The sequence below is a fragment of the Mus musculus genome, chromosome 5 (assembly GCF_000001635.26).
Source record: "Mus musculus strain C57BL/6J chromosome 5, GRCm38.p6 C57BL/6J".
In the NCBI taxonomy this organism is placed as follows: Eukaryota; Metazoa; Chordata; class Mammalia; order Rodentia; family Muridae; genus Mus; species Mus musculus.
Window position 1 is genome coordinate 111733947 of NC_000071.6, and position 27854 is coordinate 111761800.

Genomic DNA, 27854 nt, shown 5'->3' on the forward strand with positions numbered 1-27854 from the left:
GAGGCAGAGGCGCCACTGCGTCTCAACAGTTGAATCTCAGCCTAGTTTCTGGCCGGGTCTCCTTCCTGTTGACACCTGCTGTGAGGGTAGCCTCTGACATCACTCATGGCTCCTAGGTGGTCCTCGGTCACTGGGTGTGAAACCGGAATGGAATCGTATACCGGAGCCTCTGCTGAGGCAAAGATTTGTTTGGTCCAGAGCCTTGGCTACATGGCATAGGAGCTAGGAACGGGTCACTTCCTGTTCAGACAGGAAGTGGAGGGAGTAGAACAGGGAAGATATCTTTTCGGGCTGAGGTGGCCCGTGGGTTTGAGGAAGCTCCAGTATTTTGCATTTTGAAATGGTAAGAAGGCCGAATGTGTTATCCTTTATTTATAGGAGACCAGAGAGCTCCTGGAGTTGAGCATGCTGCAGAAACAGGCATGCATGTCCATGTCCAGCTTTCTATGGGGATGGGAACTCAGCAGCTCACGATTGCCCAGCAAGCCTGCTTGCCCAAAGAGAAGAATCTCCCTGGTCCGGGGGGCGGAGGTGGGGCGGAGGTAGGGCGGAACTTTCTTGTCTTCCAGTGTTGGGAGAAGTTTCAGAGCAAGGTGAAAGGCAAAACCAGAAAGTTCGGGTCTTCTGGGTCCTTCTGAGGTGGTCAGCCACGATTTCCAGCAAACCCCTCTCTCTTCTTGCATCTGTCACAGAAAATGACATGCTTGCCTTATTAGGGGGCTGGGTTATCCCTCTTACAGACCACGCCCCTGTAGTGACAGCAGTATATGCTAGATAGTCCTCGGAACCCTTTGCCATTTAATTCTGTGACAGGCCAAGAAGGCAGCTATGCCGTTCTGATCGTCCTCCTTCAGAGTAAGAGTCTGAAACAAAGAGAAATCAGGTTACCTGTTCTTTTTTTGTTTTTGTTTTGCCTCTGTGAAGAGAAGGGTATTAGCTAAAACTTAGGCATGAGTAGGTTTAGAAATCCCTTGCTGTTGTGTGTCCTGAGCAAGATTCTAACTTCGATCCAGGCTTTTTTCCTTTCTTGCCATTTTGTTCATATCTAGGAGGTGAACGAGTCAGCTTCACATTGCTATAGCAAAATACCAGAGACAATCAACTCGTCAAGAAGAAAAGTCTACTTGGTACAGTTCTGTACACTTCAGTCGATAGTGAGCAGCCCCATTGTTCTGAATTGGTAGAAGGCAAGACACCATGGCGGGCATACAGCAGAGCAGATCACTTCCTTTAGCAGCTGGAAGCAAAGAGGAAGAAGAGGCTGGGTCCCATAATCCTTTTGAATGCTACACCCTCCGTTGCCTAAAGACCTCCCACAAGCCAACTTGGCATTGGAGGCCTGTAATTTCAGCACTTATGAGGGTGAGGGAGAAATGCAAGTTTAAGCTGGGACTACATGCTATGATCCTGTCTCAAAATAGCAACAACAATTAATAATAATAATAATAGTAAGAAGAAGAAAAGAAGAGAAGGAGAAGGATAAAAAGAGGAGGAGGAGGAAGAAGAAGAATGAGAAGGAGGAGGAGAAGGAGAAAGAAGGAGAAGGAGGAGGAAAGGAGGAAAGAAAGAAAGAAAGAAAGAAAGAAAGAAAGAAAAGAAGGAGGAGGAGGAGAAGGAGGAGAAGAAGAAGGAGGAGGAGGAGGAGGAGAAGGAGAAGGAGCAGGAGCAGCGGCAGCAGCAGCAGCAGCAGCAGCAGCAGAAGCAGCAGCAGCAGCAGCAGCAGCAACAGAAGCAGAAGCAGAAGCAGAAGCAGAAGCAGAAGCAGAAGCAGAAGCAGAAGCAGCAGCAGCAGCAGCAGCAGCAGCAGCAACAGCAGCTGGGCAGTAGTAGCACATGCCTTTAGTCCCAAGCCTGGGACAAGTGACTAACTGAGTTGCCTATTTAACATACCAAAGCAGTCCTTGGCCACCATATTCTCCCAGCATCCCTCAGTCCCTACCTGTTCCAGGCTCCTCCTTGCTGGAATACCCAGCCCCCTACTCTGAACTCTCCAGCTCAGGTGCTGGGCTGTCCTTTCCCCAGTTGCTTTTCCTTGTATAATCTAGACATTTTGGCCATGCAGACCCTTTTAGGCTTTTATTCTATATTTTTGTCCTCTTGATTTCCTGATCTCCAGGCACTCCCCTCTCCTCGAATGGGTCACCAAGGTGTGTGTGTGTGTATATATATACATATGTGTTCATATGTGTTTGTGTGTATATGTGTGTGTATGTGTGTATGTACTTTGTTTGTGTATGTGTGTGTATTGATGTGTGTGTTTATGTGTGTACGTGTGTGTTTGTGTATACATGTGTGCACATGTGTGTTTGTGTGTATTCATATGTGCACAGGTGTGTTTGCATGTATATGTGTATGTATTTGTGTTTGTATGTATATGTGTGTATGCATGTGTGTTTGTGTGTGCGCACATGTGTGTTTGTGTGTATATGGGTGTGCATTTGTGTGTGCATGTGTGTGTATGTGTGTGCATGTGTGTGTCAATGTGTGTATGTACATGTGTGCATGTGTGTGTGTGTGTGTGCGCATGTGTTTATTCTGGACTTTTTCAGATGTGTCAGCCTCTAGCTCTGCTCTCCCTCATGTCTACAATTAACTCTCTCATCTACTGTACCAGAAATAAAGTCTTCTCCTTTTTTATTTCTTTTTTCATTCATCCAAACTCAGGAGCAGAGGCAGGCAGACCTGGTCAGCCTGCTCTACAGAGTGAGTGACAGGATAGCCAGGTCTACACAGAGAAACCCTGTCTCACAACAACAACAACAACAACAAAAACAAAAGAAAAAGAGAAAGAAAAGGGAGGGGTTGATACTGGGTTTTGCTCACAGGTAGAGAGCACTTGCTATTTACACAGGAGGCTCCAGGTTTAATCCCTAGCACCTCACACAAGACCCCACTTCTAAAGAACCCACTGCTCCCACAGAGGCCCCAGCGTACCAAGTCTTTAACACGTGGGCCTCTGGAGGTCTTTCATCCTCACTGCGGCAGGAGGCATGGGACCCTCTGCATCCCCAGCCTAGTACAGAGCCGCCTCTAGCTCTGTATTTGATGCTGTTCAGTGAGGGGTTTGCTGACCGACTATCTGATGGGTGAGGAAATGCATTCAGATTCTTAGCAATGCTTAGTGCAAGCAGAGGAAAGAGATGTGTGCCATTGCACCCAGCTTGGCCACCGTCCTAGTTTGCCTTCTGTGGCTGTGATAAACATCACCGCCATAAGCAACTTGGGGAGGAAGGATTTACTTAGCTTACATATCCTGATCACAGTCCATCATGGAAGGGAGTCAGGGCAGGAACACCAGGCAGGAACCTGGAGGCAGGGACTGAAGCAGAGGCCATATTGACTCATTAAGCCTGCTTTCTCAAAACATCCAGGGGTGGCACCATCCACAGTGGGCTAAGACTAAACACTCATGTCAAATCTCATGGAGGCAATTCCTCGGTTGAAGGTCCTTCCTCCCAGATGACAGTCAAGTTGACAAAAATACCAGCATAGCCTTCATCAAGGTGTGTGTGTGTGTTTGTGCATGTGTATGTATATGAGTGTATGTGTATTAGTATATGTGTGCTTGTGTCTATGTGTGTGTATGCATGTGTGTACACGTGTGAATTTGTGTATAAGCATGTGTATATTTGTGTATGCATGTATGTGTGTTTGTGTGTACATGTGTGTATGCATTTGTATGTGTTTTGTGTTTATGTGTGTATGCATTTGTATGTGTTTTGTGTTTATGTGTGTATGCATGTGTACACGTGTGCTTATGTATATATGTGTGTATTTGTGTATGTTTGCATGTGTGTATTTTTGTGTTGTATGTGCACATGTGCACATGGGTGTTTGTGTATTTGTGTGTGTGTATGTGTGTGTGTGCGCGTGTATGTGTGTGTGTGTGCATGTGACTGTATGCACTGTACATGCATGTAGAGGTCAGAGGTGTATGTCAGGTGTTCTATATCATTCCTTCTTTCTTAATCCCTTGAGACAAGATTTCACTGTACCTGAAGCTACCTATTTTGGCCAGGCTGGTGGCCAGTGAGTTCCCAGGACTCATCTCTGTTCCCTAACACAGTGTTTATAAATATGTGCAGCCATGTCCAGTTTTCACATGGGACTGAGAGTTTGAACTCACGTTCTCTTGCTTGCACAGCAAATGCTCCTCCTCACTGAACCTTCCCCCTGGGTCCCATCACAGAGGAATGCTTAGTGTATCAAGAGAAGCTGTGGCCAGCAGCAATGCTTGTCTTCTTACATGAGTGTTCTTTGGGACTTAATGGACTGGAGATCCACTTGGGCTCTGCTCACCTGGGCTCTGCTTACCTGGACTCTGTTCACCTGGGCTCTGCTCACCTGGGCTCAATCACCTGAGCTCTATCCACCTGGGCTCTGCTCACCTGGGCTCTGCTTACCTGGGCTCTGCTCACCTTGGCTCTGTCCACCTGGGCTCTGCTCACCTGGGCTTGCTCACCTGGGTTCTGATTACCTGGGCTCTGCTCATCTGGGCTCTGTCCACCTGGGCTCTGCTCACCTGGGCTTGCTCACCTGGGTTCTGCTTACCTGGACTCTGCTGACCTGGGCTCTGCCCACCTGGGCTCTGCTCACCTGGGCTTGCTCACCTGGGTTCTGATTACCTGGACTCTGCTGACCTGGGCTCTGTCCACCTGGGCTCTGCTCACCTGGGCTTGCTCACCTGGGTTCTGATTACCTGGGCTCTGCTCATCTGGGCTCTGTCCACCTGGGCTCTGCTCACCTGGGCTTGCTCACCTGGGTTCTGCTTACCTGGGCTCTGCTCATCTGGGCTCTGTCCACCTGGGTTCTGCTCACCTGGACTCTGCTGACCTGGGCTCTGCCCACCTGGGCTCTGCCCATCTGGGCTCTGCACATCTGGGCTCTGTCCATCTGGGCTCTGCCCACCTTGGGGATCCCCAGCATTTGTTCTTCTGTGTGTCCCCACAGCTAGCCCTCCTGACATGTTCTGTAACTGGCTTCCACAGGTTTCACATCTGCCTCCCATGGGCCCCTAGAGCCTACCTGTGTGCATTGAGTGGATAGAATCTCAGTCCCCTTCACTAAGCCTTGAAGCCAATGTGCTGCAGATGAATCCAGAAGAGCATCATGTCGCACACAAACCTCCAGAGAACTCACATTAGGATGAAAACTCTGTGACTAATCAGTCAGAAACCCACCTTGTGCCTTCTCATTTACTGCCCTCTTCAAGCACGCTTGGAAATCTGTTTGCTTGAAAGTCAGTTGGAAACCACATCATCACCTGTCTGTGTGAGGGCAGAAGAAAAATGACTCGGATGTCTGCAGCTAGGCAGCATGACTGTGAGAAGTGGGGAGACTACCGTGGGTAGAGACCATGAACTTCTCAAGAATATGACCTGTGGAGCTAGACCTGAATGCACGGCTCTCAGGCTGTGGTTTTGGGGGTGAGGTCTCAGGTCTCCTCTAATTTCTAGCCCTTTCCTGAATCTTCCCTCCAAAGAGTGAATGAAACCAAAGGAGAGGATGTCCTCATCCTTCACATTCCAGGACACCCCAGGACTAGATAGGTCACCAAGGACACCCCACCCCCCGAGCCATGGTACTTGAGTTGAGGATTTCTTTATTGGCATCTTGGGTGGAAGAGAACATTCCAGAAAGGGAATCAGGACTTCAGTCTATGTTAGTCCCACTGCTTGGTCTGTGTGACCTCAGAAAAAAATCATGGGGTGTCTCAAAGCACGCTTCCTCTTTGTGAAAGTGGAAGGGTTGGGGCTGTGGCCACCTTGTGGAAAGGGTGGTGCCTGGCACCCACCTAAGAGGGGCTGGAATCCAGTCGGAGAAGCTGTAACGAGGGAGACAAGGGTGGAGAAAAAAGAGACCCACAGAAGGTTTCAAAGGCCGTCTTACCTATGAGCTGAGAGGGTTCGTATTCTCCTCTGTCTTGGTTAGACATTTTTCTACTTGATACAATGCAGGGTCATCTGTGAAGAGGGAGATGCCTGTGTCAAATTATCAGCTTGGTCTGTAGGTAAGTGTGAAGGACTTGCCTTCCTTCCTTCCTTCCTTCCTTCCTTCCTTCCTTCCTCCCTCTCTCCCTCTCTCCCTCTCTCCCTCTCTCCCTCTCTCCCTCCCTCCCTCCCTCCCTCCCTCCCTCCCTTCCTTCCTTCCTTCCTTCCTTCCTTCCTTCCTTCCTTCCTTCTTTCCTCCCTCTCTCCCTCCCCACTCTCTTTCATTTCTTTCTATATAAGGATTGATGGGGGAGGACCCAGACCATTGTGGGTGGGGCCACCCTTGGGAAGGTGGTTTGTGTAAGCAGGATGAGGGAGCCATGGGGAGCAAGCCTTTAAGCAGAACCCCTCCACAGCCTCTGCATCAGCTCCTGCCTCCAGGTTCCTGCCCTGACTTCTCATGAAGAGGGACTTGTCTCTCAACTTTCTACTGTTCTTGGCGTTTAGCATAGCAACAGGAACCTAGGGCTCCTGGGTAGGAAGGAACACAAGCACAGGCAGCTGAGTGGCCCTGTATACCGGTCCTGCCTCTTGCAGCCCCCACTGGCTTGTGGCTTCCTGGTCCATCTCTGCCTCCACAGGGGAGCTGTAAGCCATGGAGCCCTGGTCTCTTCTCTCCTCCCTAATCTCTGTCCTCCTGTCTTCCTACAAGCATGTTAATTGTGAGACAGGGCTCATCCAACCAGCGTGACCTCATCCTATGTAATCACATTGGCAAAGACTCTGGTTTCGAATAAGGCTACATTTTGAGGTTCAGCAGGGGTATGCTGTGCACCGAAGGGTCTGGCATTGATCTGGGATGGATAATTCACCCTGGAGACCACGGCAATATGCGTAGCCATGTGCTGTAGGTGAGTGGCACTCTCATTATCTCTGTGTGGTAACCCCATTGGCTGGCTCACAAGCCCCCATTTTATGGATGGGGGAGCTGAACAGGAGGCCCACCACGTGCCCCATCCGAATCACCCTAGCTTAGAAAGGTGTGGGACCCAGCCCTGCCCTAGGCTTTGGCTCTCAGGCCTCACTACTGTTCAGCTGGGGTGAGCAGAATTGCGTGGAAGCAGGGGACAGTCATCAATGTCACCCTGAGACCTGACAGGAGGACCCCTCCACTCAGGCAGGCACTGCTCCTGTGGCTGTCTCTGCCCTGTGCAGGCCGCAGCGAGTAAACAGTCTGAAACCCATTCTCATTAGGCTAATTTACGAATAAATTACCATATTCAATGGCCTTATTTTTACTGCTCGTTAACAGGCCCATGATAGGATGATAATTACGGGATTTTAAGTGGCTAATGGCATCTGGGGCGTCAAAAGCAGTTTTCCCCGAATCTGTTTATGGCAATGAAGGTGATGGTGGGAGGGGTGCGGGGGGGGGGGGAGGAGCGGTTGAGGGGGGGCATTGAAATGTTGAAGTCACACTTTGTGTGGAAAAAGAAAAAAAATCGCTTTAATTGTTGAGTATTTATTAGAGAGGAGGGAGTCTGCAATTTTTTAAAAAAAAAAAATGAAACTCTGAAAAACAAAGGAAATTAATTAGTCTTCCCTGGGTGCCGTGACCTTCGGGGAGTTGTCGAGAGACATCACCAGTCCAGAAGGCTTGCAAGTCTCTCTGCTTGGCTGCTGCGGTTCTGAGGGCAAGAATAGCCTGCGAACCCAAGCTTGGCGGGATGCTCCACTGTGTGTGGCTACAGAGACCCCCTCATGGGGATCCCTGTACAGGACACCTTCTGACACCCCGTCCCACTGACAGAATGGTTCATCTTCTGCCCTGACTCGCCGGTCCACCAGCTTCTGTGCTGAATATCAAGTGCACCGTCTGTTCTTTCCAATGCTCACTCCTTGCTGGTACAGAGGGAATGTTCCCGATGCAGATTGGAATCTCACTGTGACCCTTTTCTATGTTGATTTTCTTTAACCATGAGACAGTCACCCCACGGGCTTGACTGTTATCACCCGACTGCTTTGCTTTTTCTCTTTCTCTCTTTAAAAAAAATTCAATTCTATTGTTTTCTACTTATTCAATTTGCATCCCGCTCACTGTCCCCCTCTCAGCCACCCCCTCCCACAATCCTACCCTCCCTACCTCCCCGAATCTTTTAGGGAGGTAGAAACTGAGACACAGAAAGGGTAAGTAGCTTTGGCAACGTCACACAGCCAGGGCTGCTCTCTGTGTCTCTGCGACAGGCCCCACAAAGCCACTCCCGTCACCCCTTCCTCTCATCAAACGCACAAACAGTGGATCCCACATGACAGGAGATAAAATAAGACTCCAGACAGGGCAAGCCACCTACCTGGACTTCCAAGCTAAGTGTCTCAGCTAACTGGTCTGAAACGGGCTTGAAATGGAGGACTGTGGTCTGGGGCTGGACAGTTTAGGGAGGAACATTTTGACTGGAGGTTCCCTGTGCCGAGTTCTAGGCACATTTGTCCTGCCTACCTGCTTGCCTTTCTTCCCGACAGCCCCTCACCCTCATCCCCATCCCTCCCAGGCCGCCGGTTTAGTATGCAGCTCTCGGAAAACAAGCAACCAGCAGCTGACAGTGGGAATAAATATCGCAGCAGCGACTTGGTTAGCATTTGATCCCAGCTGGGGCTCCGGGAGCTGAAGTCCTGGAATGTCTTGGCAGTTTTTTAATGCTGAATAATTTGATTAGATCAGTGGCTGAGCTGCTGTTCCTGGTGAGATAAACCCTCCCTCGTTCCAGGGGACTTGGGGGACCACAGCCCCCACGCCCCTCCCCCTCTTAGCTGACTGGCTGTAACTCTGTGCCCCCAGCCCAGGGCCCATCTCTCTCCATCTCCACCTCCTCCCCGCCTCTCCACCATTCTCTCCTTCTCTCTGTATTCCTCCTTCTCCGCCTCTCCACCCAGGTCCACCTCCTCTTCTTAGGGCTCACACTTCAATTTCCCACACTTGTCTGCTCCAATGTCTGGTGAAGTGAAGAAAAACCCCACCGATTATAGACAGGCAAGGGGTGAGTGTGTGTGTGTGTGTGGGGGGGGAGTGACAGGGCCACCAGGCCTCCCCCTCTCCTCTGTGCCCTCCCTGCCTCACTCTCCAGAACTTTCTGGGCCCTTCCTGTCAGCCAGAGGCCAGGTTCCCAGTCCTCAGGGTGAAATTTCCTGGGCCTTGCCACCTTCTAGTTCCAAATTTGGAGGTAATAATTCTCTTAGAAGGAACAGAATCTCTGCTTGGGCCAGGAGTCCTGTCTTGGGTAGGGGAGAGGCTGAGGAGCTGAGGAGCTGAGGAGCTGAGGAGCTGAGGAGCTGAGGAGAGCATTTGGGACACCAGAAAAGAAAGATAGACATGCAAAGTCCTCCCCTGCCTTCAGAAACCCCTTCAATGCTTTCTGCGGGGAAGGGATGGGTACATATAGGCCCCTGTGACTTTATGAGAGAGGTGGCCCTGTAGAGTGACTGTTGCCAAGGCTATAGGATTGAACCAAGTCATTACTGCCCAGGCAGGAAAGGAACTGGATAGAAGAACCAGGAGACACTGTCTATGGGGTCACAGTGACCTCACCAGTCACCTGATCTCTCCTTCTGCCTGCCTTATGTCTGTATGGTAGAGGATGAGTCAGAACCCACTTGAAGACCCTCCTCCAGATCTCTCCAGATCAAAAGAGTTCAGTGCTATTGGGACAAGTTGTGAGGATGTGAAAGGCTCTTCTTCTCAGAGCTAAGGCTCCTCATCCACACAGCAGAGACAATGGAGCCACACACTACCATCTGCATGGAGGCCACAATACTGCCACACTCCTTTGTCCTGCCCCAGTGTCCTGTATCATCGTTTCTCTGGCTGCTGAGGGACCCAAACATGTGACTCGCTGGCAGGCTCAGGGGACAGTCCTCTGTTTTCCAAACCAGTGCCGGGTAGAGGTCTTCTCATCTTCATCCCCTCGGTTTCCACCTGCAGGCATGGGAGTCTCTCCACAGGAGCCATCATGGCAGCTTTCTTGTGCTGAGAAGAAACCAGCATGGCTCCATCCACCCATTGCCCCATTTCATCCTTTACCTCTCCCTTCTCTTCCTCACTCCCCAGTAGTGCTTTCCTTTTCTCCCTCTGGTCCATCGTCTTCCCATCCATGCAGCCATCATCCATGGGAAGATAGGTCCCATGAACTGCCCCTCCCCCTCCCCTTTCTCTCCCCCTCCTCCCCCTCCCCTTTCTCCCCCCCTCCCCCCCTCTCCCCCCTCCTTGCCCCTCTCCCTCTCTCTCTGCCTCCCCTCTCCTCCCTTTTTTCCTCTTTCTGCCTCTCCCCCTCCCCACAATTCTTTTTAAAGGCATTTTATTAGATATTTTCTTCATTTACATTTCAAATCACAATTAATTCTTAAGCACCCAGAAATCCCATGGTCAGTACACCAGCCCCTGTAGTCTGTTGCTACTCATCTAGGAGAGAGGCAATGAGGCCAGTAAAAAAATGCACACTGTGCCAAACTGATGCAGTAACCAGAGAGAGCAGTGGAAGAAAAGACAGGGTGTGGGTGGTGAAGGGAGGAGAGGGGCTGTCTTAGATAGGGTATTACTGCTGTGAGCAGACACCATGACCAAGGCAAGTCTTGGACAACATTTCATTGGGGCTGGCTTACAGAGTCGGAGGTTCAGTCTATTATCATCAAGGTGGAAACATGGCAGCATCCAGGCAGGCATGGTACAGAAGGAGCTGAGAGTTCTATATCTTCATCTGAAGGCTGCTAGAAGACTGGCTTCCAGACAGCTAGGATGAGGGTCTTAAAGTGCACACCCACAGTGATACTCCTAATCCGACAGAGTCACACCTTCTAATAGTGCCACTCCCTGGACCAGGATAGGTCTGGGCCATCCTTGGGCAATAATGACATTTCTGCTGCCTCCGTACCAGGATCAGATCTGCAAAGACTACAGGACTTGTCAGAACCTTCAGAACATGGTCTTGTCCCAGGCTCTGGGCCATTATGGAGGTTCTCTACCATCTGCTGGGCCTGCTCCACGGTGTAGGCAGGGGTGTGGGCTGGCTGCTTGGACTGACCTTTAAGGCTTGAGACAGTTTGAGAAAGGCTGCTGTCAGACTTCATGGCAGAACCTGGATCCCTACCTTGTGATGACCTGGAGCCGTGTTCACTACATGACTCCCTGGGGCAGGCCTCCTAGTGTTTCACAGGGTTCTCACAGGCGTGAGACTGGATGCTGCTTACTACAGAGGCTCTCCTGTCCTGTGGGCAGTCCTTGAAATCTCTTCTCTTCTCCCACATGCTAACCCTGGCCTCTAGAGACAGCCACTTTACCTGTGTTCTCAGCTTTCTCCATGGGCCTCAGTCTGACTTCCAGTTAAGAACGGAAGGTAGATGTGGCCTGTGTCTGCCTTAAACCAGAACTCTGTGTGCCTCAGCCCCTCAGCCAGCAGCTTCCCCCTCAGAAGAGTGGACAATGCTACCTGGGCTTTCTCAGGTGGTGAAAGGACCCAGGGATAGACTCTGTAGGGAAGAGACATTGACAGACAGAGAGTGGTCCAGCTTATGTTCATTTTTGAATTCTGGCCTCCTCCTCTTCCTCTTCTTCCTCCTCTTCTTCCTCCTCCTGCTCTTCCTCTTTCTCCTCTTCTTCCTCCTCCTCTTCCTTCTCCTCCTCCTCTTCCTCCTCCTTCTCCTTTCTCCTCTTCCTCTTCTTCCTCTTTCTCATGTTTGATTATTTGTTTTGTTTTGTTTGTTTGTTTTTGACAAAGCCTCAAACTAGTTTCAAACTCCCAGTGCATGGAGGATAACCTTAAACTTTTGATCGTCCCAATTCTACCTCTCAGGTGCTGTGGCACCCACCCTGAGTCTGTACAATGCTGGGACCCAAAAGCTGGCTTTGTGTACACCAGACAAACAATCTGCCAGCTAAGCTGTGACCTTGGCTCTACATTTTTTCCCTCTTTCTCTCTCTTGTAAAACAGGTCATCTGTTTTCCTCGGAGGCTTTATAGGGTTCCTGCTCTATGACCCAGAGATAGTTCTCAGTGTGTGTGTGTGTGTGTGTGACTGGAGCAAACCAACAAAGCTGTAGTGAGAAGACCTGTAGAAGATGTCACAGTGAGTGTAGCAGTGGGGAGCAGCCTGGTCATTTAACAAGGGAGTGCGAATGGGGTGGGACTTGTTCAGTAAAACTGATGCATGAACAGGGATTGTCAGGTCTAGTAAAACCTGTCTGTGAGGGGCTCAGTGGCCAGGGTGAACGGTCTCTGGTCATGTTGCTTCGGGAGCTGCCTGTAAATTGAGGGTAAAGGACTGCTAACTTGTTTTAAGGTATGATAGATATTCTCCAAAAGAAGGAGCAGGAAGGACCCAGGCTGAGCTATTTATCTCCTCATTTTTGGACACATTGATGTGCCTGCAGCTTACAGTCTTCCCGAATACTGATGTGCCTCAGTTTCCTGAAGTACAGACGATTTGCTATCCTTGATTTTTTTTCAGACACCAACCAAGACAGCATGGAAATGGGCAGAAAGACTCCAGGTATGGCATGTTTGGGGGTTTGAGTGAGAATGGACCCCCCCTAGGCTCATACATTGGAATGCTTAGGCATCAGGGAGTGGTAACATTTGAAAGAATTAGAAGGATTAAGAAGTGTGGCCTTGGGTTGGAGAGATGGCTCAGAGGGGTTAAGAGCACTGTTTGCTTTTCCAGAGGTCCTGAGTTTTATTCCCAGCCACCACTCAGTGGCTCATAACCATCTATATGAGGATCTGATGCCCTCTTCTGGTATGGAGGTGTACAAGCAGACAGGGCTTCATATACATAATATAGAAAAGAAAGGAAGGAAGGAAGAAAGGAAGGAAGAAAGAGAAAAAGTGTGGCCTTGTTGAAGGAAGTATGTCACCGAGGGTGGACTTCAAAAGCCTGTGTCAAATCCAGATTCAATCAGTCAGTCAATTTGGTCAATCTCTCTCTCTCTCTCTCTCTCTCTCTCTCTCTCTTCCTAGAGGGTTAGGCTATAATTCCTAGTTTCTGCTACTACAATGTCTGCCTGCATGCCACCATGCTGGGCTAGACCTTTGAAACTGTAAGTCAGCCCCCAGTAAAATGTTTTCCTTTATAAACGTTGCTACAGCCATGGTGTCTGTTCACTGACCAAGACAATGGCCCACATAATGTTGGATATTTGAGTACTTGCTCTTCAGTTGGTGACCCTGTTTTGTGATGCTCAGGATGTATGACATTTCTGGAGGAAGTGTGTCACTGGAGGTAGAGGATTTGAGGCTTCAAAAAAGCCCACCCCTTTCCTGGTTTCACCTCTCTGCTTCCTGCTTACAGTTCAGGATTTGAGCTTCTGCCACCATGCCTGCCTGCCACTAACCTTGCCTATCCTGACAATGATGGACTCTGATCTCTCAGACCCATTGTTGGTGTCAGGACCTCTGAAACCTGTGACGTCACATAGGCAGGACAGGCACACCTGTTGCCAAGGCAACAGCCACCATATTCCCAGGATCCACTTGGCTCACCTCCCACCTTTATTTGTGATTACATCATCATGAAAGCCCTCCCCCTCTCTCTCCCCCTTCTCTTTCTGCCACCACCTTGCCCCCTCTCTCCTAATAAACCTCAAGTGGAACTGTTTTGCCTGGTGTGGTCCTTCTGAAGCTGTGGGACAGCCGAGATCATAGCACCCATAAGTCTAAATAAATCCTTCCTTCCATAAAGTCACATTGTTTGTGGTGTTTTATCGCAGCAACAGGATGGTAACTAAGTCATGCATGTATAAAAAAACAGAGCCATATGTATCTGTACTTGCTGCTCCAGGAACTCTGTAAATATTAAATCTGTACATGTGTACCCCATCTTGGGAAGACTGATACTCAGGGAATTGCCAACTGGTGAACTCCTACTCATCTCTCAAAACCCTGGTCACATTGCCCTTCTTTAAGGAAGACTCTCTACTTACCTGACCTGGAGTGAAGACGGTGGACCCTTTTCTTAGTTGTCTTGGCCCAAACCCAAACTGGGAAGCTGGGGGCCACTTCTCCACCTTCTATTTGGTTGGTGCTGCTGGCTTCTCACAGAGTAACCACTACCCACCAGGTCCTCACTTGCTCCTGTGGGAAGATGAGGAGGAAATGAGGAGGAAGCCCATTCCCTTTACTCAAGTGAAGACGTCGGGAAGATGTGTGGTTCCGAGCTATAAATGGACTCATATTTTTAAATGAGCTGGGGGTTTCTATTTAAAGGACCCCTGATGTAAAGCCTTTTTATAAAATAAAGACATCTTGAGTATATGAATAGTTGCCCCCTGACATATCTGTTTATAAATGGAGTTGTTTTTCTTTTTTTTCTTTTTTAAGGATCAGAAAGACTGATCCTTTTTTAAAAATCCGTTTGATAAATATTTGCGAAGTGCACACTGAACGCCAGGCTGTGCGTTGGATGTGGGCAGGACAGTGATGGTAAACGTCCTCTAGAGTTTGAGGGCAATCAGGCCTAGCAGCTCGATCACAGTCTCCCTTCCTCTCTCCTCCCCTCCAGCTGTGTGTTCTTATCCCTCTTACTTCCATTTCTGAGCTTCAGACACATCTCCAGGTCCTCCAGGAATACAATGGGAAGGCGCTCTTCTGCTGTTTGGGAAATTACATGACCCTTAACTAAGCATGCTCACTTCCACTGTTAAGAAGGCTGCTGAGAAAGGATCCTGCATGGGGCGTGCATCCCCAATCATCTCGGAGCAGCCCTGATTCATCAGCCCAGCAGCAAGGCATCTGTGTGCCTTGTTCCTCATCTGCAAAGTGAGACAAAAATCCCTGTACATGTAATGATGACAGTCAACATTCCAGATATGGAAGATGTTTGAGGTTGTTTAAAGTGTAGCAAGTAGCTGGGATGGGGGCCTCTCCAAAGCCACAGACCTCCTGAGCCCCAGGGCCTTCATTTTCCAGCCAGGACTGGAGTGGAGACTGAGCTAAGAATGTGAGAGAGTTAGGGGCTGGACTGTGGATGTAGCTCAGTGGGGAGAGAGCCTGCAGAATGGCAGGAAGTCCCTAGTTTGAGCCCTTAGCCCCAAATAAACTGTGTAACAATGCACTGCTGTAACACTAGCATTCAGCTTGTGAAGGCAGGAGTTCATGGCCATCCTTGGCTACAAATGAGTTCAAGACCATCCTTGGCTACAAATGAGTTCAAGACCATCCTTGGCTACAAATGAGTTCAAGACCATCCTTGGCTACAAATGAGTTCAAGGACATCATGAGCTAGAGCCCTTGTCTCAAAGAAACCAGAGGGCAGACACAGCCTGGTATCCTCATGTGACAGCCCACAGGCAGCTTCACTCACAGTCCTGGGAATAGAACAAGAAAGTGTGAGGCTTGCAGCTCTTGTCCCTGGGCTGCTGGGTGAACTTAGGAGCTCAAAGTTTCTCAAAGTCATTGTCTCCAATCCTACCCTCTGAACCTTCCTCCAAATTGTCCTGGTTGGGCACCTGGCTTTCATCTGTCTGGGCCCTTCTGGGTTTTGCACTGTGACGGATCAACAAACAAAGATAGAGCATTTATTGTCCCCCTACTTCTAGATGTCTCCAGACTTTAGCCTTTGCCATCATCGATGGACAAATCCTTTTAAGAAGGCTCTGCTGTCACTCCATTTTACAGGTGCACAAACTGAGACACAGGATGCTCATATTCAAGGTTACCCATAGATAGTGGCCCTGGGTGATACACAGTGCCCTGCCACAGCCTCTCAGGAACACACAGCTGCTCTTGTGGGCCTCTGACCTTGGTCCCTGTCCCCAGTGTTCCTCTTGGTTCACACTGCCAAAATGCCTTCTGATATTTTCAACAAAGACAGCGGACTAAGCCTTATGCCTTCCCAGTAACCATAAAGAACAGAATGTGTCATTCGGGAGGTAAATTTAGCCCATGACCAAATTTGGGCAAGGCTGCTGTTGGTAGGACCCAAAAGGGGTTGAGAGTCTGGCCCAAGGTCTCCTAACAATCAGGTCACTGGGGAAGAACGAAAACAATCGGCATTTTGAGCGTCTGCCATCTGAGTTCCTTCAATCCCATTCTGCTAAAACCCAACTCAGTCAGCAGCACTGGAGGCCTCCTCAGGCTCCGTATGCGGCACAGCATCTCCTGGTTTTATTTTTATTTTATTTTAATTTTTTTTGGGGGGGGAGTATGGATGGGTAGGGAATCATTCCTTTTGCTCCAGTGCGTTTTCCTCAGACACTCCATCCCAGAAAGGGTTACAGTCCAAGGCAAAGCTTTACCGTAAGCACAAAGAGCTAATATTGGCAGATTGGGGTTTCTGTGAATATTCATTGTAATCTGGGACTTGGTGAGCTGAGATCGCTCCCTCCTGCAAGCTGCACACTTATAACTTGTGAATTCATAAATATTTACGAATTCACACAGTCATCACCGATAAATTATTTCATCTGACAGTTCCACACAGGCTCTGCCTGGCTTTGTGCAAGTCTGATCAAATCTTGCGCACGCTCTCCGGTGACAAGCGAGGATGGAGCACAGCTCGGGTCAGCACCGGATCCCAGGGATCCGGATGGGTCACCGGTGGAGAGTTACAAGAGTCTGGGTGATGGAGGCATGTCCCATGGGCTGCTAGATGCTCTCTGCAACTGTACATAGATTTAAATCCCCCATTTTTGAATGTGTCAGAAACACAGGGACATGAGCCCTGGAAAGAATCATATGCCGTCCTGTAACCTGGGGGTGGCAGCTCACCAGGTTTTCCCACGAAGGGTAATAAAAATGGTGCTGCCCATACCAAAGCCCACAACCCAGTGTCCCCTCCTCTCCAGAAACTTCAGTTGTATCCCCCTTCTCTTCCTTATTTAAGAAAAGTCTGAATACACACCAATTCCAAGTGCCCTGGGCTTCATTGATCACATAAATCTCTCTCTCCACTCTTAAAGCCACAGGGCATGTTCCTGCTTATAGTTTTGAGTTGATGCAGCTCCCAGAGACCTGGTTCACCCATGGGATCAACTCGGCACTCCCTTCATACCCTTCTGCAAAGACACCCCTTGTTTTGGTTGCTCCGTACTCAGCCTGCTGTTGGGGAGTTTTTAAGGATTATGGGTTTGTTTCTCAGTGTTGGCTTGACACCTACACAGGGCCCTGTTGGCTGAGGACACTGCTTCTTGGCCTGCCTGTTCCAATTTACACTGCAGCTTGGTGCTTCCAGGAGTCTCACATTTCCATTCCCTTTGTCTGCAATGCCCTTCCTTTCACAGAAACCTGTCCCCTGGTCCCCTGAGTACGGCCCCTTCCTCATTCGAGTGACCCCTTCATCCAGTACCTTTCTCTCTCCCCAGTATGACCTGGGGTCACCTTACCCCCCATCCTACTTTCTTACTCTGTCCACAGAAGTCAGAACCTTGGTGTCTGATCTCACTGTATTTCTGCGTTTCTCCTGCCTCCAGGAGCAAATGGTATATGCTACGTGCTCAATAAACTTTGCTTTGATTGTACACACACATTCGCACAGCTACAGATGGGGCAGGTTGCAGACTTACCGGTCCTTAGCTTTGTGACTGTGGATGGCATAAATCCCAGGTGAGATCTAGTTGTTTATTAGCCATTTTCAAAAGGCACAGTAGTGGAATTTACCTGGTTCCTTCATTTTCTAAGAGATTTCAAGGGTTTCAGAACTTCAAAGCCCCCTACAGCCTCACATAGCTCCCCACAGCTTCTCATAGCCTCTTAAGCATACCCCAACCTCCTTCAGCATCCTGAGCTTCCTACGCCTCCACCAGCCTCCCCAACAGTGCAAGGATTCTCTCTTATGGGAAACTGTTAACCTTTGCACTGAATGGAGCCTATATCTGCTCATTTCCCCTGTGGAATTCTGCAACATGGCTGGTCTGCCTACCTCTGACCTTTCCTTCTAGCAACTTTCAAACCTGTACTTGGAGAAACCCTGCCGATTTTAAGGAGAGAAGCTTTGAGTTGGAGGTCTCAGGGTATGCATGGGGCAGGGAGACCATGGCAGACATGCTGACAAAATAAGTGGGGGCTCCATGGTGGTGGTGGTGGTGGGGAGAACGAGTCCTGCCCTTGTGGATGCTTCTAGGTGTAGACTGAGCTGTCACACCACACGTGATGCTGAGCAATGGTATTACGTGCAAACATGGCCATTCACACATGCTCTCATACACGAGTGATTTCCAGTGTCGCTTAGGAAAAATTCACGCAGAGAAAGAGACAGAGGCAGAGAGAGAGAGAGAGAGAGAGAGAGAGAGAGAGAGAGAGAGAGGTGCTTCTCCTAAACTTTGTAAACTTTGTAGCTGCCAACGGGAATATCTCTTTTGTCTTCCCCGCCCTTTATTTATTTTCCCCCAGAAATTCCAAGAGAAGTGTTTTTAAGCGTGTTGGCTGACAAGCATGCACACGTGTCCAGAGTCGGGGAGCCACCGGCCCCGTCTCTAACTTGTTAGACGGCAGGTAGATTACAATCATAAATAAATGATCTGCTGTCTGCTTGCATTCGGGCTTGTAGCTTTTAAAGTGTGTCTGTCATCGCGGAATCAGATTTAGTCAAACGCTGTGTAACTGCGAAATTATCCCATCCTTACCTTTTTATTCTCCTTATAATGGACAGTTAAATTGGATTTTCAAATTTGAAGTGCATATGTTTTTCAAATCCCCAGAGGCTGTCTAGTTTTTCATTTCTAAAGCAACTCACTAATGTTTATCATTACCACACAGGAATATTACAATTCTTAAGGGGCGCCTTACAAAATCAGCACAGGAGAAATGCGCTTTATCGTCTCAAAATGAAACCAATTTCTCAGCTGATTTGCAATTTATTTACATGTTAGCATTTGATTTCCGGCTGATTTGTAACCCCACATGGCTCTGTCTCGGGTTTATTTAGAAAGCAGACAACAGCGGTTGGGGAAGGCTGTGGAGCGAGCGCCTTGTGTTGTGGGGCATCCTCAGTGCTGCGGAGTGCCTTGTGTTGTGGGGCGCCTGTACTGTGGAGCGCCTTGTGCTGTGGGGCGCCCATGTTATGGAGTGCCTTGTGTTGTGGGGCGCCCGTGTTATGGAGAGCCTGTGCTGTGGAGCGCCTTGTGTTGTGGGGCGCCCGTACTGTGGAGCGCCTTGTGCTGTGGGGCGCCCATGTTATGGAGTGCCTTGTGTTGTGGGGCGCCCGTGTTATGGAGAGCCTGTGCTGTGGAGCGCCTTGTGTTGTGGGGTGCCCGTACTGTGGAGCGCCTTGTGCTGTGGGGCGCCCGTATTATGGAGAGCCTGTGCTATGGAGCGCCTTGTGCTGTGAGGTGCCCTGTGTGGGGCGACTGTGCTGTGGGGCGCCCGTGTTATGGAGAGCCTGTGCTGTGGAGCGCCTTGGGTTGTGGGGCACCTGTGCTGTGGGGCGCCCTGCTGTGGAGAGCCTTGTGCTGTGGGGCGCCTGTGCTGTGGGGTGTCCGTGACTCCCAGACTGGGGAATTGTGTTTACCCTCTTCTCCTCTGTTGCTTCTCATTCATTCAACCCTGGCGGTGTTGCAACATCAGCATTTAAGCAGTGCAGGAATTCTGTAAGAAACTCATTGGGCGTCACCATACATATCATCTATCTAACTACTTACACACCCATTTCTAGCTATTTCTCCACCTGCCTCTCCATCCTCCCAACCATACCTCCTCCACATTTGGCTCCTCATCCACTCATTCATCTATTAATCACCTGCCCATTCATCTATCTACTCAATCATCCACCCATTCAGCCATACACCTGCCCATCCACCTGCCCATCCACCTGCCCATCCACCTGCTCATTCACCTGCCCATCCACCTGCCCATCCACCTGCTCATCCACCTGCTCATTCACCTGCCCATCCACCTGCTCATCCACCTGCTCATACACCCATCTTCTACTCACCTGCCTATCCACCCATCCACTTACCCACCCAATTCCCATCTACCTACCCCTCAACTCAACTCTCAGTCCATTCCTCCATCCATCTAATTATCATCTACCCACCCACTCATTTATTCAACTGGGATTCAGAAATGACAACCTGACTTCCCACTCTCAAAGTGCAAGGTTAGTTGAAGGAGGAAAAGTATTCCATCTCAGGACCGAGAGGTTCCACCTCCTCAATGCAGGCAAAAGTGTTCAATAACTTCCCGGCCCCTGACATGATAGCACACATATGTACCATGTTAGAGCTTGGATTGCCATATCAGCCCACTTACTCCCAGCTAGCTATGTACCACAGGCCAGCCATGGAATCCCACCATTGCTTGTGAGATTTGCCCTGTTCATCTGTGAAGTGGGTCAGTCAAGATGGACTGCCTGCCTGACATGGACAGGGCAGGGGGACGGGGTGGGATCTAATGGGAGACTCAGAGAGAGCAAAGCATGACACTGGTCAGGTAGTATCCCACTCTTACTCCTCCTTCATCCCGTGTCTCTCCTCATTGGTACTCTTGCTGTCTTGTTTGGGGACAGAGAAGAGCTTACTGTAGCTGAGCTGGGAGCCGTGCCCTGATGGGAGTGTCTTCCGTTCAGAGTCCATGGTAAAGCTTGCCCTGTTTTGCAGGTGGAGTTAGCACTGGGCCCTGGAAGCAGCTCACAGGGTATGTGGCCCTAGGAGTCTTCTAGGAAAGGGGGAGATGAGGCTGGGCGTGGGACTCATGGGGCAGAGGGAGAAGACTGGTCTGCGGATCAGACTTCATAGCCTTGGGTATGAGGTTGTAGAGGGGCATCTTGATAATAGCTGGCTTCTGGGAGGGCTCAGTCTTGCCTACAGCCCCACCCAATTTGCGGTGGTTTGGAAGCTCTGCTAGGCAGCGAGCAACCGAGCAACCGTGGAGGAAGGAGCCCTGGTGGGTGCTGGAAGGCAGCAGCGGGAGGGAGGGCACCCAGTGGTCTGCACCCCTGCGCCCCGTAGGCTGGAGAAGGCAGGAATGAAGCAGATGGGGTTTGAAGGAGCCCCGTTAGAGCAGAGTCCCCGACACAGCAGTGTATTTCCTCCTTCCTCTCCCATATCTGCCTGCGCCATACACAGCCTCTCTGAATAAATTTGCATATTTTTATGCTATGAGCAGCCGGCACCAAAAGGAGCAAGCAGCTCCTTTCCCCAGTTCCCTTCCTCTCCCCACTCCTCTTCTCTGCAAGCCCACTTACAACCAGCAGGCTTTCAGAGTCCCCCTCTGCTGAGGAGTCAGGGGCCAGGGACTTCCAAAGGAGCTCAGCACACACGGGGGCACGTCCTTCACCGTCCCTGTGCTGGGTGGGACAAACGGTGGGATGTCTCCCCAGACACACTGACAGAAAGAGCTCACAGGAGGCTCGGTCTCCTCGTTTATAATTGGTGTACCAATTAGGGCAATTTATTTTGCCAGGAACTGGAAACCTGACTCAAATTAAAAAAAAAAAAAAAGAAGAAGGCTCTAGACTTGTGTACAAGAAAAGCTAGACGTTTCAGCTTTCAGGTGAAGCTGGATCCAGCAGCGATACTGTCAATTACTAAGTGTACTTTGCTGCCTGACTCCTGTCTCCAGCTTGTCTAACTCATTCCAAGTGTCCTTCCTCCTGACCCAGCATGGAGGACGGGAAATGTCCCTAAACACTGAGAAACACTCTGATTGGACAGTCCGTTCCTATGCCGACATCTGATTGGCTCACTATGTTCAGAGGGTGGGACTATGTTAATAGTTTCCCCTGGGCTTTGTGCTCCTGTCAATCATCATGGAAGCAGGTGCTCCCCACACAGGAATCAGTGCTTCCCACTCTGCTCCCAAGGAAAGAGATGGATTCAAAGGCAGTTGCTTCCAAGAAAGCCCCCTACTGTGTGCCACATGCAACAGGAAAGTAAGGGCTTGGCTCCAGAAGGTAGACAGCACCCATTTTTTCTCTCATCTGCCTCATGGCTCAGCCCAGACTGCTCGTGGGGCCCCTTTGGCCACAAGTCAGTGATTAGATGCTGCTGATTCGGGAACGGACAACTGGGGTACCCTGGAGCTTCCAGAACGATCAGTACAAGGCCAGCTGGTGGCTATCAGACAGGATAGGCCAGCATCACCTCAGGAGACAGAGGTTTGAGGCTCAGTCGCCTAACAGGGATGGCACCTGCTTTTAATTCTTCCAAGGATTGTGGCTGAGGAGGAGATTCTCTGGGAAGCTTTTGTTGATCTGCAGGCCATTCATCCAGGGCATTGCTGCATCAGATACCCATGTGTCCAAAGCAGGGAGAGAAAGGAGAGTGCCATCTTGGCTGTGTCTATATCTGATCTGCCTGTGAGACTGTTCAAATTTCAAACAAGACTTCCAGGGTCCCTGAAGGAGAGGTGAACTGGAAAGGCCGATGAGGCAATGTCTGTTTCCAGAGAAGAAGGAGCTAGGGGGGTCTGACTCCCACTATCTACAGTGGGTCTCACATCACCCCAGAGGTGAATCTACAAAAGAGACCCAGTACCTGGGATTGAGGGAAAGGTTACCTGCCTTGTTAAAGTTCACCTTTAACCAGGGCCAGGCTGGAGAAGGGTGTTGTGGTTTGAAAAAGAATGACCTGGGCTGGTGAGATGGCTCAGTGGGTAAGAGCACCCGACTGCTCTTCCGAAGGTCCAGAGTTCAAATCCCAGCAACCACATGGTGGCTCACAACCATCCGTAACAAGATCTGACTCCCTCTTCTGGTGTGTCTGAAGACAGCTACAGTGTACTTACATATAATAATAAATAAATAAATCTTAAAAAAAAAAAAAAAAGAAATTAAAAAAAAAAAAAAAAAAAAAAAGAAAAAGAATGACCTCTATAGTCTCATATATTTGAATGCTTAGTCACCAGGGAGTGGTGCTATTTGAAAGGATTAGAAGGATTAAGAAGTGTGGACTTGTTGGAGGAAGTGTGGAAGTGTGTCGCTGAGGGTGGGCTTGGAGGTTCCAGAAGCCCATTCCAAGTCTCTCTCTCTCTCTCCCTCTCTCTCCCTCTCTCTCTCTCTCTCTCTCTCTCTCTCTCTCTCTCTCTCTCTCTCTCTCTCTCTGCCTGTGGATCAGGATGTAGCTCTCAGCTACTCCTCAAGCACCATGCATGCTATCATGCTCCTACCATGATGAAAATGGTCTAGACCAACAAAAGTGTAAGCAAGTCCCCATATTTAAAGGGTTTCTAAGCACTTCCCTAGTCATGATGCCTCTTCATAGCAATAGAATGGTGACTAAGAAAAGGGGATTTTAGAACCTGTTGTTCTCTGGACTTTCCCTGAGGATAAGAGTTTATTGGTACAAATTTGTAGACAAGGTAACTGAGCCTGAGGTCTACACACCAGAGGTCATTCAGTGGTGGTGACCTAGAGGCTTCTGGTCTCACTCTTTTTCCCCAGTCAGCTGTGGGTTTCTGACCATCCCTGACACTGGGTCTGTTATTAACTGACCAACAAGGGTGGCTGTGGAACCTCAGGCACTCAAGGTGATGTCTGCCACCTGCTCCTTCATCTGGACACCTGGGTGTCTGAGATCTTGTAGACAGCTGTGGTCTGCTGGTGCATTTATGGGTGACAAAGGACATATTGTGCCTTGAACAATGGCCTAAGATGCTGCCTGATCAGTGAGAAGGTAAGGTACTAAGGTTCTCATGAATGCAACAAAGAACCTGAGAAAAGCAACTTAAGAGAGAAGTTTTATTGACTTGGCTCACAGTGGGAGGGTGTGGTCCATCAGAGCAGTGGGAAGGTGTGGTCATCATAGAGATGGGTGTGTGTGGTCATCATAGAAATGAGTGGGTGTGGTCCATCAGAGCAGTGAGAGGGTGTGGTCATCATAGAGATGGGTGGGTGTGGTCATCATAGCAGTGGGAAAGTGTGGTCATCATAGAGATGGGTGTGTGTGGCCATTATAGAAATGAGTGGGTGTGGTCCATCAGAGCAGTGAGAGGGTGTGGTCATCATAGAGATGAGTGGGTGTGGTCATCATAGCAGTGGGAAGGTGTGGTCATCATAGAGATGAGTGGTTGTGGTCCATCAGAGCAGTGAGAGGGTGTGGTCATCATAGAGATGTGTGTGTGTGTGGTCATCATAGAGATGGGTGGGTGCGGTCATCATAGAGATGGGTAGGTGTGCTCATCATAGCAGTGGGAGGCTGTGGTCATCATAGAGATGGGTGGGTGTGGTCCATCAGAGCAGAGTCATGCTATGATGCTGGAGGTGGGGGGCAGTTAGCCCACCATGTCTGTAGTCAGGAAGCAGATAAAGAAAATAATGACTAATACACAGCTCAAGTTCTCCTTCGTGTTCACTCTGGGACTGCCTCAGCCCCTGGAACAGTGCCATGCACATTCAGATAACTTCCCACCTCAGGCAACTAACTGATCTGGAGACTCACTTGTGGACACATCCAGAGGTGTGTCTCCTTGGTGACTCCAGATTCAGTCAAGTAGAAAGTAAGGGCAGACTATCATGTCTGCACTTCCATGCTCCTGGCTTTGGACTCAGCTACCAAGAGACCTCTCTCTATTGCAGAGAACTGAGGGTCCGTGATGTCACCACTGCCAGTGTTTCGACTTCTAATAGGAAAGAAAACCTTCTACTGTCTGCATGGTTCCCAGTTGGATGCAGGGTTACAGGTATCCAATCAGGGGTTGGCATAACATTGGAGAGACCCTTTGTTTTGTTGGTAGCCAAGAAATATTTGTTACAGGTTTATGGGAGCATTCTACTGTGTGACCTGAGGCAAGGGACTCAATCTCTCCGAGCTCAAATGCCCTCATCTGTAAAATGGAATGAGTATGAAGTTCCCCAGAGGTTCATGGTGGCATCCACCATGAGCTCTGTGTTCAATAAACAACAATACTACAAGTTCAAAAAGATTGCCAACTACCTAGCACTGTGCAGTTAAGGGTTTGCAAGGACCAACTCAGCACTTCTGGGGCCTCTAGAGGCCTTCATCTCATTTTGCAGACAAGACTGAAAAGCCAAGTTTATCTAAATAGAATGGGGATGGAATTATATTGTAGTCCAAGACTGGTCACCATCATACGGCCCCATGGTTTTCAGTTACTGATTCTCTAATGCTTTGATGTAATTTTACAAAGTCAGGTTTCAGACAATGTCCTCATTCTAAGAAAAAAAAAGTGTCTGCACCCCACTGCACATCCTATATGTCTGTGTAACATGTATGATTTACATTATATATGTCCATGAAACACCCATTGCTGCCTGCAGAGATCCACAGATACAGACACCATCTGCCCACATACTTCAGCTTCATGCTGGACACATAAACTCTGAGGGCCATCCTTATCACTCCTGAAGACACCCCATGGGACCACACAGAGGTCCTTTCTCTGCAGTGAGCCGGTGTCAGCTATGATTTGCTCCTGCAGTGGGTCATACACCAGCAAATCCACAGATGCCTGAGAGACAGGAGTGGTCACAACAGGAGCATGAGGCAGCGGGTCACACTGCATCCACAGCAGAGAAGGAGAGGGAAATAGTTCTCAGCTGAGTTCTCATCTTTACCAAGTCTGGGCCCGCAGCCCACAGGATGTGCCACCCATGATCAGGGTAGGTTTCCCCACCTCAGTCCAGTCCAGGTTCCTTCACAGAAATGATCAGGGCTCTGTTTCCATGGTGATGCTAAATCCCATCAAGCTGACAACCAGGACCAACCATCCCATCTAATACAAATTTGGTAAAGGCTCTTGTCACAGGGCTACAGGTAGCACTTGGCTAGAACCATCTCTGGGATGTGTGGAGACTGCCCACCACTATTCCTCAAGAAGTGGTCTATCACTGGGTTCTGTTTGTCTCACCTGGCTGGATATTCGGTTTTTACAATGTCTCTGCTGGCCACTAGCCAAGCTGTCCATATCTCTGCCATCAGCCTCCTCCCCTCCCCGGTGGCAGTGTCCCAAGGCCCCTTGGCACCCTCCCCTCCCTCTAGTTAAAGCCTTCCATGCAGAGCTCTGGGAGACACAGGGAGAAAGGGAGGATGGTGTGTACCACAGGATTCCCTTGAAGGCCATTTTCGGAGCCTCTGCATGCAAGGAAAGTATGGGAAGACAGAAAGGATCTCCCAGAAGGGATAATGTGGGAAGCAGAGGTGTCTTAACATTCATGTTTCATTCCTGAATTCAGTCCCAGAAACCCCATGGCATGTGTGCATCCACCAACACCACCCACACAAACACAAATGTATGTATGTATGTATGTATGTATGTATGTATGTATGTATGTATGTAATAAGGGTCAGTTTGGGTTGACTACCTGACGTCAGGCCCAGAAAGGGGTCAGATTTTCTAAGGATAAAATCATTTTTTTCATTCAACCAATGTTCGTGGGGAATACTATGGATATGCCAACCATTGTGTTGGCTGTTGGGGACAGAAAGTGACTGAATCCTGGCCTGTCCCCTGAAGATCCAATGCAATGAGGAAGGGTCATGGTAAATAAATAAATAAATAAAGAAAGAAAGAAAGAAAGAAAGAAAGAAAGAAAGAAATAATAAAAGGAAGCAGCAGAAGTTTGAAGAGAGCTAAATTTAACTAAAGGGCTTGAGACAATTCCCAGGATCACAATTGGCTTGAGCAGGTGTCTGCCAGGCATAAGGTACCATAGCAAGCATAACAGTATTTCTTTTCTCAGTGCCCAAGCAGACATTGCTAATCTGTTCCAGAGCACATGATCTCAATGTGGCTAGTATACTGAGCCAGGGAAGCAACGTGTAGGAAATGAGGCACCCCATTAGATTCTCCATGCTGCTTCCCATTGAATCTCTACCCCAAACATGTTTCTTACATGGCAGAGCTGAGGCCTCAGACTCAGACAGTCCTGTGTGAGGTCACAGCTATCTTAACTCCGGTTCAGTCTCCCTCTGCAGAACTGCTTGGCTGTTTCAGAGTATATAGTCTAATTCCACAATGTTATTTCCTGCTCCCTTGAGGATCAGCTACCTCCCACGCCCATGAATACAGGGTCTCGTAGAGCTTTTTCCCGGTAGCACCTCTTTCCTTTTGGCATCCTCTTAAGGCTTAGATGTCCATTGAGTGCTCTAGCATGGATTAGTCATGTCTGCCAGGATCAGGTAAAAAAAGCAGTGGTGTACCTGTTAATGGTCTTTCTAAGTCTGGGCTCATGAAGGCATTCCCTTTAACTCTGACTTTGTAGGACAAAAACAAAAAATTCCTCTCACCCTAAGGTGAGCTTTACTAACAGAGCAGAGGGGTTCTTATGACATGACATGTTTACCAAATGAGAGCCACCCTAGAGCTGAGCCTGGCGTCTCCTGGGTCTTTGATTTGCTCTGGATCCCCAGGGTCATTCTTAGCTGTGTGTCTGCCTGTTCCTGCAGCCGCTTCTTATACAAAGCAACTCCTGTCCCGATGAGGTGAGTGCCACAGCATCAGAAGGGCAGAAAGCCAAGAAAGTCTCAAGTCTCCTAGGAGCAGAGGCACAGATCAAACACAAAGCCATCCTGGCCCCTCCTACCACTCCTCTCACTGGTTCTTGGCTATTTTTCTGGAGGGGGCGGTCACCGATCCTTCCCCCCATATCCCAGACCTTCACACCTTAAATGACAAACCAGCGTGTATCAACCGCACCCCCCCTGAAAAAATTCCAGCAAGATATTAATAGATAAATAAAAATAGCTTCCTTGAGAAAGAGGAAGCCACTCAGCGAAATGATTCGTTTCTGTGCGTAAACTCATGAATAATCTTATGCGCAGTCCCCCCCCCCCCCAACACAACCCCCCAAGGAGCCAGCTTGGCTTTGGACTCCAGCTCCTCACCCTTGTCCCACGTTCCTTCTGGAAGGTCACCTCCAACCTCCTCCGCAGCCCAGAGCCCGGTGGCTCTCGTGCTAAGTCCTAATGTCCCCTCCCAGGACCACCCTTCCCTTTCAAGGAGACATTTCGTTTCTGGTGCTATGGAAACGCGTGGACATCTGAATGAAA

At 49.3% G+C, this 27854-nt stretch overlaps 1 long non-coding RNA gene across 3 annotated transcripts; it reads right to left on the reverse strand.

Moving 5' to 3' along the window:
- Window positions 1-337: 337 nt before the first annotated feature.
- Window positions 338-27782, reverse strand: E130006D01Rik (RIKEN cDNA E130006D01 gene). Of its 3 annotated transcripts, none has more exons than NR_045833.1 (5): window positions 27690-27782; window positions 13896-14046; window positions 5890-5963; window positions 5181-5267; window positions 338-683 (listed from the first exon to the last, which is right to left on the reverse strand). It is a non-coding gene; the product is annotated as an RIKEN cDNA E130006D01 gene (long non-coding RNA). The 3 variants fall into 3 exon arrangements; NR_045832.1 differs by having other exon boundaries at window positions 338-863; NR_045834.1 differs by lacking the exon at window positions 5181-5267.
- Between the last annotated feature and the right edge of the window lie 72 nt (window positions 27783-27854).